The following is a 12001-nucleotide window of genomic DNA, read 5'->3' as shown; positions in this document are numbered from 1 at the left end:
TATATATATATTTATATATATGTATGTTGCTATATCTTTCTCAGATATATTGATTTGTGCAAGATTACAAAAAGTGTAAGAGTAAGAAAACAAGGCTGGATGTGAATGAAAGTTCTTGGGCCCATATCCAAAGTAGATGCCATGCTGCCTGCTACTAAAGACATGAGAAATCTGCTTGAACTCTTCACAAAATCCATCTTCACCAGGAAAATATATATGTAAGTACCAAAACCAGATGCAAAAAAAATGTGAAGCAATTACTGATAGAGCTGAAATAAATAATTGACAAAATCACAACTATATGCCTATTACTCACTTTGACTATTTATTTGCCTGATATTTTATATTTATAACAATAGTGAAAAATCTATTGTCCAACTATTCTGCATATTAACAATGTACGTCTAGCGGTAATGTCTGTGGTGTGAGGTGAAAGTAACACTGGTTGTTTCAGTTAAAGTTATGTGTTAACTTGATTGGGCCATGGTTCTAAGCATTTTGGCTAATATGTAATAATGTAAGAATTCTCCATATTGTGATGTGTGTGCTCTGATGTGGTCATCTTCCATTTTTTAATAACACTTCAAATAATGACTTGGTCTTTGGAACCTGACCATGTTGATAAGTAAGGAGTGGCTATTGTGGTAAATTTCAACATACTTGTATTATAATTAAACTGACTAAAAGACATAATTAAACAAGTGTATAACAACTCAACATATGATATACTTGGCATTTATTGAGAAATCCAACAAATCATTAGATTGCACATTCTTCCCAGGTACTGATGAAACATATATAAAGGTAGACTGCATTCTGGACCACAAAACAAACCTAATTTAAAGCAAATTTAAAGCAATTTAATTCCTATAGAGTATGTTCTCTATCCATCCACAATCGTGTCAAACTATAAATCATCAGGGAACTTGCTACTGAAAACAAACCTTGACAGAAAGACAAAACTAAGAACAGTAGACAACTTTGAAGACTTTAGTTGTTGTTGTCAGGTGCCATCGAGTCGGAACCTACTCATAGCAACCCCATGCACAGCAGAACGTAACAATGTCCCATCCTGGGCCAACCTCACTACCGCTGCCACACTTGACCCCATCAATGATGCCACCTGGCTGATCCATCTCGTTGGGGGTCTTCCTCTTTTTCTCTGACCCTCCACCTTACCCAGCATGATATCCTTCTCCAGCGACCGTTCTCTCCGGACAATGTGTCCAAAGTAGGAGAGACGAAGCTTAGCCATCTTGGCCTCCAAGGAGCACTCTCAGACAATCTCTTTGATGTCTCAAGCAAGAAAAGTTTTGCTAAAGGTAATACAGAAACGGCTACAATCATACATTGACAGAGAACTTCCAGAGGTTCAAGCTGGATTCAGAAGAGGCCGTGGAATGAGAGATATCATTGCTGATGTCCGATGGATCTTGGCGGAAAGCAGAGAATACCAGAAGGATGTTTACCTATGCTTTATTGACTCGTGAAAGCTTTCGATTGTGTAGATCATGACAAACTATGGACAATATTGAGAAGTATAAGTATTCCAGAACACTAAGCTGTACTCTGAGAAATCCGTACCTGGACCAAGAGGCAGTTGTTCGAACAGAGCATGGGAACACTGAATGTTTTAAAATTGGGAAAGGTGTGCGACAGGGTTGTGTTCTTTCACCATACTTGTTCAATATGTATGGTGAGCAAATAAAAGAGAAGCTGGGTTCTATGAAGAAAAACGTGGCATCAGGATTGGTGGAAGACTCATTAACAACCTGCGATATGCTGATGATACCACCTTGCTTGCTGAAAGTGAAGAGGACTTGAAACATATACTTATGAAGATCACAGAGCACAGCCTTTGATATGGATTACATCTCAATGTTGAAGACTTTAGTAGCTGTATCTAAACCTTGGTATGGTGCTGTGGGTTAATGTGCCAGACTGCAAAGTCATTTGAACTGCAAGGTCGGTGGTTGAAGCTCACCAGCTGCTCCTCGAAAACCCTATACAGGGTCAGTATGGGTCGGAATTGACTCAACAGCACTTCACAACAACAACAACAATCTCAACCGAGATGCTCCTTAGAAACCCTATGAGTTGGAACTAATTGATGGCGCTTAAAAACAACATCATCAACCTCAACTATGAGACTAATTAAAATAAGCATCACACCATTTACCTCAACTGTAATGTGTAGTGCTGTACGATAATTACTCAACATCTAACCACAAGCTTAGTGGTTCAGACCTACCACTTGCTCGTCATATACAGGGATGGCACTTAATAACAGCACTAATGCTATTTACCAAAAGATCCTGCTTAGCTTTCAAATAGCAATTAAAAGACATGTTAAATGGTAAGAATAAATAAAAAGAAAAATAGAAGAAAGGAAAAGAAAATCACAGTCTGGAGAGATGAAATAAGTATAAGAACCAGTTATAACACATATGTTTAATTTATCATTTGGGGGATTTAAAACAATTACGACAAATTCACAAATGTTCCATATCTGTTTCTTATATTTGTTTTATCTCTTCAGACTATGATTTTATTTTTCCTTTATTATTATTATTTTGTTTGTTTTTATATCTTAACATGTCTTGTAATTGTTATTCAGAGCCCAACAGGACCTTTTGGGCAATAGTAACCGAGGCAAATGGCAGCATGGTGTCTTTGTAGAAGACATACTGGACTGCAAACCTTGGAACCACAGGGGTGGTGGTTTGAGTCCACTGGCCTCTCTGTGGAATAAAGATGAAGTTTTCTGCTCCCACAAAGAGTTACAGCCTCAGAAACGATGCAGGGTCATGATAAATCAGAACACACCCAATGACACTTTAATAACAACACTAATTATGGAGTTTCACTGTGGCATTGTATGATAAGCAGTGGATTGCTAACCACAAGATTAGCATCAGTTCAATTCCACCAGTTGCTTCTCAGAAACCCTGTACAGGATTTCTATGAGTTAGAATCAACTCGATGGCATATAGCAACAGCAACAAAAATAACATAAATGATAGAAGAAATAGCACAGGGCTTGGCTGCAAACTGGAATTCCAGATACTTGAACCCACCAGACACGATAAAGCAGGCAGACATGCTTATTTTCTCCTGTGAAGCTATGAAGCAATTCTACTCAGTCCTACACAGTCACTCACTGCGAGTCAGAATCAACTCAACAACACACAATACCAACAGAAGTATGAATGAATAAAGCAAAACAAATGCAAGAAGTGATGAATAATATAAACTGAGATGAAAACGCTAAAGAAAATTGCTATAAGTCAAAAAATGGTGCCTCACTGGGTTTATCAGTAGATTCAACACAACTAAAGAGCTTGATGATAAGGCAATAGAAAGTTCAAAAATTGAAATTCAAAGAGAAAAAGAATGAGAAAAAAAAACAACAAATCAAGAATTATGAGCATTTTCAAAACATGAAAAGCACATATAATACAAATGCCAGGAGGAGAAGAAAGATAAACTAGAGCAGAAAAAAAAAAAATTGAAATTATAATGACATAGAATTTTCCAAAATTAATGAGTATTGATACTCAGATAAATATCAATTATATGTACATAAATATATTAAATTTGATGAAAAGCAAAGATGGAGGTATTTATAAACAGAAAAAGAAAATACACTTATAGAAACCAACGTAAGTTTAAAAGACACTTCTCATCAGACCATACAAGAAAGGAAACAGCAAAGTTGAAAACCAGAACACTAGGCTATAATTCTATTTTTGTTCTTAGGTGCCATCGATTTGGAACCGACTCATAGCAACTCTATGCACAACAGAGCGAAATACTGTCCAATCCTGGGTCAACCTCAATAATTGCTACCTTTGAACCCATTGCTGCTGCCACTGTGCCAATCCATCTCATTGGAGGGTCTTTCTCTTTTGCTCCAACCCTCCACTTTACCAAACATAATATCCTTCCCCAGGGACTGGTGCCTCCTGACATTGTGCACAACATGGGAGATGAAGTCTGGCCATCCTGGCTTCAAAGCAGCGTTCTGGCTGTAATGATGCCAACACAGATTGGTTTGTTCTTTTGGCAGTCCATGGTACTTTCAACATTCTCCTCCAACTCCATAACTCAAATGCATTAATTCTTTTATGGTCTTATTTTCCAACATTAACATGCATATGAGTTTATTGAAAATATGATGGCTTGGGTGAGGCATACCTTAGTCCTCAAACTATCCCTATTCCTGAACACTTTAAAGATGTCTCTTATGACAGATTTACCTAATGCAATCTATCATTTAATTTCTTGAGTGCTTCTTTCATGAGTGTTGTTGATTGGTCCAAGTAAAATAAATTCTTAGACAACTTCAATCTTTTCACAATTTATATGTATGTTGTTTGTTGGTCCACTGGTGATGATTTTTGTTTTCTTTATATTGAGGAACAACCCATACCTAAGGCTGTGGTCTTTGATCTTTGTCAAAAAATATTTTAAGTCATCTTCACATTCAGCAAGCAAAACTGTATCATCATCATATTGCAGGTTGTTAATGAACCATCCTCCAATCCTGATGAGACATTTTTCTTCATATAAATCAGTTTCACGGAATATTTGCTCAGCACACAGATTGAGTACGTATGGTGAAAGAATACAACCCTGGCATACGCCTTTGCTAATTTTATACCATTCCATGTTCCCTTGTTCTGTTGGAAATACTGTCTATGTATAAGTTCCTCATAAGCAAAATTAAATGTTCTGGAATATTCATTTTCGAAATGTTGTCCATAGCTTGTCATGATCCATACAATCAAAAGCCTTTGGATAGTCAAAAGCATCTTTCTGGTATTCTCTGCTTTCAGTCAACATACATCTGACATCAGTAATGATATCCCTCATTCCACATCCTTGTCTGAATCCGGCCTGAATCTTAACAATTGTCTGCTAATGTATCTTTGCAGCCATTTTTGGATTATCTTTAGCAAATTTTCCTTGTACGGGATACTAATGATATTGTTCGATCATGGCACACCTCTCTTTGGAGTGGACACAAGTATGGATCTTTTCCAGTCAGTTGGCCAGGTAGTTGTTTCCCAAATTTCTTGGCATAGATGAGTGAGTGACTCCAGTGCTACATCAGTTTGTAGAAAGATTTCAATTTGTATTCCATCAATTCCTGGAGCCTTGTTCTTTGCCAATGCATTCAATGCACTGATGCGGCTCTGGAGGTGCCCATTCATCGGTGACAAGAAATTTGGAAGACAGTTGCCTGGTCAACTGATTAAGGGGAGTACCTATTTCAGGCCATTCAAAGAAAGGTGACACAATGGAATGTGGAAATCATCAAGCAATATTATTAATGTCATATGAAAATATAATTTTGCTGAAGATAATTCAAAAGTGTTTGTAGCAGTACATATACAGAACTCTACCAGAAATTCATTTTGCTTTAAGAAGAGGCTGTGGAACTAGGCTTATCATTGCTGATGTCAGATGGATCTTGGCTGAAAGCAGAGAATACTAGAAAGATGTCTCCTTGAGGTTTACTGAATATGCAAAGTCATGTGTCTATGTGGATCATAGCAAACTCTGGATAGCATTGTGAAGAATGGGTATTTAAGAACACTTAATTGTGTTCATGAGGAAACTATGTAGCTCAACAGGCAGTTTCTTGAACAGAACAAGGGGATGCTGGATAGTTTAAAATCAGGAAAGATGTGTGTATCAGGGCTGTATCCTTTCACCATACCTACTCAATCTGTATGCTGAACAAATAATCTCAGAAGCTGGGTTATATGAAGAAGAACGTGGTATCAGAATTGAGGGAAAATATGCAGATGACACAATCTTCCATTCTGAAAACAAAGAGAACTTGAAATGCTTACTAATGAAGATCAAAAACTGCATACAGTCTTCACTATGGATTGCACCTCCATGTAAAGTAAACAAAAATCTTCATATTTGAATAAAAAATATCAGTAAACAGATAAAAGATTGAAATTGTCAAAAACTTCATTTTACTTGAATTCATGAAAGCAGCAGTCAAGACATATTGCATTAGGAAAATTTGCTGCAAAAAATTTCTCTAAAATGTTAAAGACTAAGCTGTGCCTGACTCAAATCATTGTATTTTCAGTCGCCTCATATGCATACAGAAGTTGAAAAATGAATAAGAAAGACTAGAGAACAATTGATGCCTTTGAATTATGGTGTCAAATGTAGCTTGGAAAATTAAACAATTGTCTTAATGGGATAATTACTAGCATAATACAGTATAGTCTCCTCTGTTTCGCTATCTAGTTATTTTTAAAAATCACCATTGTTTCTATTAGCACCATTCAACAATAACACCTATCATGTTCCAAGCATAGTGCTAGAGAGTAGATACATAAAGGAAGCACAATAGCCAGTTTTTGCTTTCATAGAAATTAAAATTTGGTAGCTATAATGGACAATTAAAGAAACTATACCAATAAATTTGGCCAAATGCTGTTGCTTTTAAGTGCCACTGAGTTGGTTCTGACTCATAGTGACCCTTTACAGGATTTCCTAGGAGCAGCTGGTGAACTGAACAGCCAACCTTACAGTTTAAAGTCCACACCAGAAACCTTTATTTACATATGGATGGTGGTGGTGGTGGTGGTGGTGTGCAGTAAAGTCAGTTCTGACTCACAGTGACCCTGCATAGAGTTTCCAAGACTATAAATCTTTATGCAAGCTTAAAGCCTCATCTTTGTTCTGCAAAATGATTGGTAGCTTCGAACTGCTGGCCTTGAGGTTAACAGCCTGACTCGTAACCACTACACTACCAGAGCGCCTTTATTTACATGTTTGTTGTTGTCGTTAAGTGCTGTTGAGTGGATTCTGACCCATAGAGACCCTAGATAAGGTTTTCAAGAAGTGGATGGTGAGCTTGAATTGCAGACCTTGCAGTTCAAGCCGACTTTGCAGTCCAGCACATTAACCGATAGCACCACACCAGGACTCCATGAAAGATTTAGTATATGGGCCATAACTTCTGGTGACAGCTGTAGATCCTTGACATTTCTTGGCTAATAGATGCATCACTCCAATCCAGCCTCTATTTACATATTCTGTCTTCCCTCTGAGTGTGTCTTTATCTTTCTTTCCTTGTATAAGAACACCACTCAGATTGGATTTGAACACAAGTGAACTGATAGCATCTTTAAAGACTATCTTCTAACATAGTGCCACTCACAGGTGCTGTAAATTAGGACATCAACATAGCTCTTGGAGCATCACATTTCAATCTGGAACAGATGTTATGGTGTAGTTGTTTTTGTTGTTAGTTGTATTTTTAAATAAACTTTCTATGAAATCAACGGTTACTTCCAGAATAAGATATATGTGATCTTTTCTTAAAGTATATTCAGATGGACATGTTACCTTGAATACCACTTCAGACTAATGGTTACTTTGATTCTGCAAAAGGAACTCTAGGGATCAGAGATGTACATGTATTTATGAATAATACCTTTATTTCAACTTAGTTTATCTTTCCTAATTCTGAATTGTGATAGACTTTGGTTAAAGTGTGCAACAATTTCTTTTTAACTTTTTTTTATTGTGAATTTCATTGTGAGTGCAGGTTTACAGACCAGATCATTAGCCTTACATTCAACAAACCATACACTTTGATTCATCTCAATGATTGCAATCCCTTCCATGCAACAAAAGTCATCCTGTTTCTTCCCTGTGAGTCCTATCTGTATCCCATCTACCTTCACATCCCTTCTCAACTTTGTCCTTAGGATAATGTTGCCTTTTTTATTTTGAATGATTGGCCATTCCATGGTGAGCATATCTTGTTTGTGTTGTTTGTATCACCAGCCTCTCCTCTTCCCCCACGAACCTATCTACTTACTGCTTGGCTGAAAATTGTGTGGGTAATAAGGGTGAATTCCTTTCCAGACTTGAAGGATGGTGGAGGGTCATAGTAATAGTCTCAGGTTCCTCCAGTTTATTTTTGACCATTAAACCCAAGATTTTTTTTTTTCCTTTTTAAATTAATTTCCAGTTTTCTTCCACGTTTCCATATGTTCCATACTATTTCCTTAGTTGACACATAACATAATGGCCTCCTTTTGAACTCATTAAAAATTCACCTCATTTGGTTAATCTCTGCTTCCCTTTTCTCCTCATTCTTAGGATCCACTGAAATTCTGTGCCTTGGTGATTTTTATATTCTCTTTAGATTACAAATCCATTACTTCTGTATACTTGATCTCTTCTAGTTATAAAAACTCCATTTTTACATGAATTACTACATTACTATTCTATCAAACTCTCTCCTGCTTCTAGTTTCATCTTCCTTGACTTCCATCAAAGTGATATTTCAGTAACCACAGACAGAGTGATGGTCTTATATGTACATTATATGTCTTTAAAACAGCCTGCTCATTCCAGTGTAAATCTCTGTCCACTCCTCTCATGACTATTGTCCCTAATACTGTTTTTTGAAGAACCATCACATCTTATTTTTCTAATTTGACCTTTCCTTCAGACTTAGCAGATATGTAAACTTCAAGATGAACAAGCTACTGTGATGTAGAGATTTCTTTATCTTTATTAGAGAATATATCTTGTCTTTATTGGATAATATTTTTGTTTCCAGACCCAAAAACGTAAAGAAAAAATGAATTAAACAATATATGAAGTATGACCACAGAGTAGTGGTAGTGGTTGTGTGCCACTGAGTCACTCAAGGAGCAGGTGGTGGATTTGAACTGCCAACCTTGTGGTTCCTAGATCAGTGCATATTAATGATGTATAATAAAATATTCATCTAAAATAAATGTTCTTAGTTTTTGATGGTGATATTTAATATTACATCCTTTTATATTTGTGTTCATTTTGATTGTTTAAAATACATATGAAAGATATGCACCCTTTTTGTTCAGAAAAAAATAATTAGAAGACAATATTGAAAATGAGAGAAGGTTAAAATGTTCACCTAGATAACTAAACACTGGAAGAATATAAATATTAGAATTGTTCTAAAATGATTTCTGTGAACATTCCCTTTTATTGTTTTGTTCTGCTGTGCATGGGGTTGGTCGCTATGAGTCAGTTCCGACTCGATGACACCTGACAACAACAACAACAAAACTTGATGGAAAACTTGTGGTCTTGTGTTACATAAAGCAATGAGGTACTTCTCTGTTTCAAAACACCAGATAAAGCTATACTATCAGTCCATCTTCTTAATAAAGGGTATGTTCATAATGGGTCAAGGTACATTTAGTTAATGTGCCAGGATGCTAACTGAAGGTTTAAAGGTTTGAGGTTACCAGAGGTGCCTTAGATCTACTTCTCAAAAATCAGTCACTGAAACTCTACTGAGCACAGTTTAATTCTGAGACATACTGGGTCTCCATTAGTTGTAATTACCATTATGGCAGCAACTGGTTGAGGATATCCAATTGTCTCCATTTCAAAACTAGTACCTCTTTGGTTGTTTAATTAACTTGGCAGATGATATCTTTCTTCAGTCTGCAGGTTCCTTTAAGGATTAGATATGCCCTCTTCCGTTCTATGGAGCCAGAACAGATTATACCCCGAGGGTTTTGCACTTCTGGTCACAATTATACATTTCATTGTGGTTAACTCTCTCAGAATCATGTTTTAAACATATATGGACCTTAAAAATAAAAGAAATGAAAATACACACATATTAAAAAGTATTTCTTTTTATTCTCCAGAATGCTTCATTAAAAAAGGTACAGTTGTAAATTAGTACATTAATAAACTTAAAGAATAAAGCGACAAGTTTATTGCCACAGATATAAATTTACATTTTACAAACATCCACCAAAACAATTTAAAATGAAATAAATATATTTACATTTTATATTTCTGATATTTTCATTGCATTGTTATTTATAAAACATATAACATTTTATGATATTTTATTTATTTTCAAAATAAAATCCAAATGTGAAAATAAGTGATATTATGATTTGAAAGTACTAACGAATATGAATAAAATCATAAACAAGAATTTTAGTGGCATGAATAAAGTCATTTATTAAGAATTTATTAACTACACTAATTTTAATAGTAACAAAATACTAGAAATTTACTAACATGGAAGCATGTATACTTACCTTAAAAAGTTTAGCACAATATTATCCTCGTGCTTTTAAAGCTTCTCCATACTGCTTATTTCTAGCAGTAATTCTAAATAGTAAGATTATGACTTTTCGTCAGGAATAAATCAAGCTTCTCAAATCCAGCATTCGATGTAGACTAAGTTTATAGACAAGCGTTTTCAGTGTAAGTAGGGAAATTGCTACCTATAAAATACTGTTTTCAAAGAAAAATGGTTCTGCTTACATGGCTGATCTGGACATGGCATTTCTTTTCAGGTAATTGCTTTTCCTGTTGCTGAAAAAAATTTAACTGTTCATTGGTACATCTGAATTATAACCAAGAAATCATTACTAATTTCTTCTTTCCTCTAAAAAAAGTGTTAGGTGGTAAATGTTGGGGGTACATATTGCACTCACATTATCTATTAATAATTTTTTGAAATAAATACTTGTTATCATATCATAAATTAAAAATACTCTTGCTTTTATATACTTCAGCTGAGTTGCATTGTTCTTTTTCAGGCAAAGGACATTAATTTTGTTGGATAGTATAGTTTCCAAATGATATTTAAAATCGCTCTTCTAACTTAACTACCTATATTCTTCCTTTGATACTGCATACTTAAATGAATTCTTTGAGGATGAAACTGGATATGTACCAAGGCACTGGAGGAATTAACACATAATTAGTCATTCTGCAATTAATATGTCCTCTATGTACAAACTAGGATTTGATAAATAAATCTCATGCAGCTAAACCTAAATTACATTACAAATGAACATCTGATTTTTTTCATCTCTAAAAGTTCTCATTCAAGTAGTCCAATTTGTAACTAATGACAATGACTAATAATCACAGTGTAAAGAAAACATTAAATACAAATTGTTAAACAGATGAAAATCAGAATCTTTTTCTAGTAGTTGATTGATGAATTAATCATGTTAAATACTAATTTAAACTAATATGTTTATCAATAATACAAAAAAGAATTACAATAATGGTAAGGCATGAATTTTATTATTTATAATTCATATCACAAATTTAAAGTATTTTATGTATATACATGAAATTTAGTCTCTAATATACTTATGGTGAATGCAATATATTTCTAATATAATTTTTGTGAGCATTTTGTGATATATGTTATTATGAGGTGCCATCAAATCAACTCTGACTCTTAGAGTCCCGATGTACAACAGAAACATGGCCTGTCCCTGAGCCATCCTAACGTTGATTGTTCTATATGAGCCCAGGGTGCAGCCACTGTTTCACTACATCTCATTGAGGATTTACCTCTTTTTCACTGAACCTCTACTTTACCAAGTATGATGTCCTTCTCCAAGGACTGGTCTCTTCAGATAACATGTACAAAGCAAGGAAGATGAAGTCTTGCCATCCTTGCTTTTAAGGAAGATTCTGGTTGGATTTCTTTCAAGACAAATCTTTTCATTCTTCTGGAAGTACATGGTACATTCAATATTCTTCATCAGCACCATAATTCAAAGGCACCAATTCTTCAGGCTTCCTTATTTACTGTCCAGTTTTTACTTGTATATGATGAACTTGAAAATAAATCTATGGATTGAGTTAAGAGCATCTCAGTCCACAACATGTGATTTTGCTTATTAATACTTTAGAGAGGCTTTTTTGTAGCAGATTTGCCAATTGTAATACATAATTTGTTTTCTTGACTACTGCTTCCATTGCTATTAATTGGAATTCAAGTATTTATCATGTTATTTATTGGTCCATTTGTGAGGATTTTTATTTAGGTTAAAGTTTATCCATACTGAAGGCTATAGACTTTTATCTTCATCTAAATACATATACTGCTATTGTTAAGAGCCATCAAGTCAGTTCCAACTTATATCAACCTGGTATAGTTTCTGAGGAGTGGCTTCTAGGTTTGAAC

This window comes from Chrysochloris asiatica, unplaced genomic scaffold (assembly GCF_000296735.1).
Source record: "Chrysochloris asiatica unplaced genomic scaffold, ChrAsi1.0 scaffold00036, whole genome shotgun sequence".
NCBI lineage: Eukaryota > Metazoa > Chordata > Mammalia > Afrosoricida > Chrysochloridae > Chrysochloris > Chrysochloris asiatica.
The sequence above is the reverse complement of the archived record's forward strand: the minus strand, read 5'-3'. Positions refer to the sequence as shown.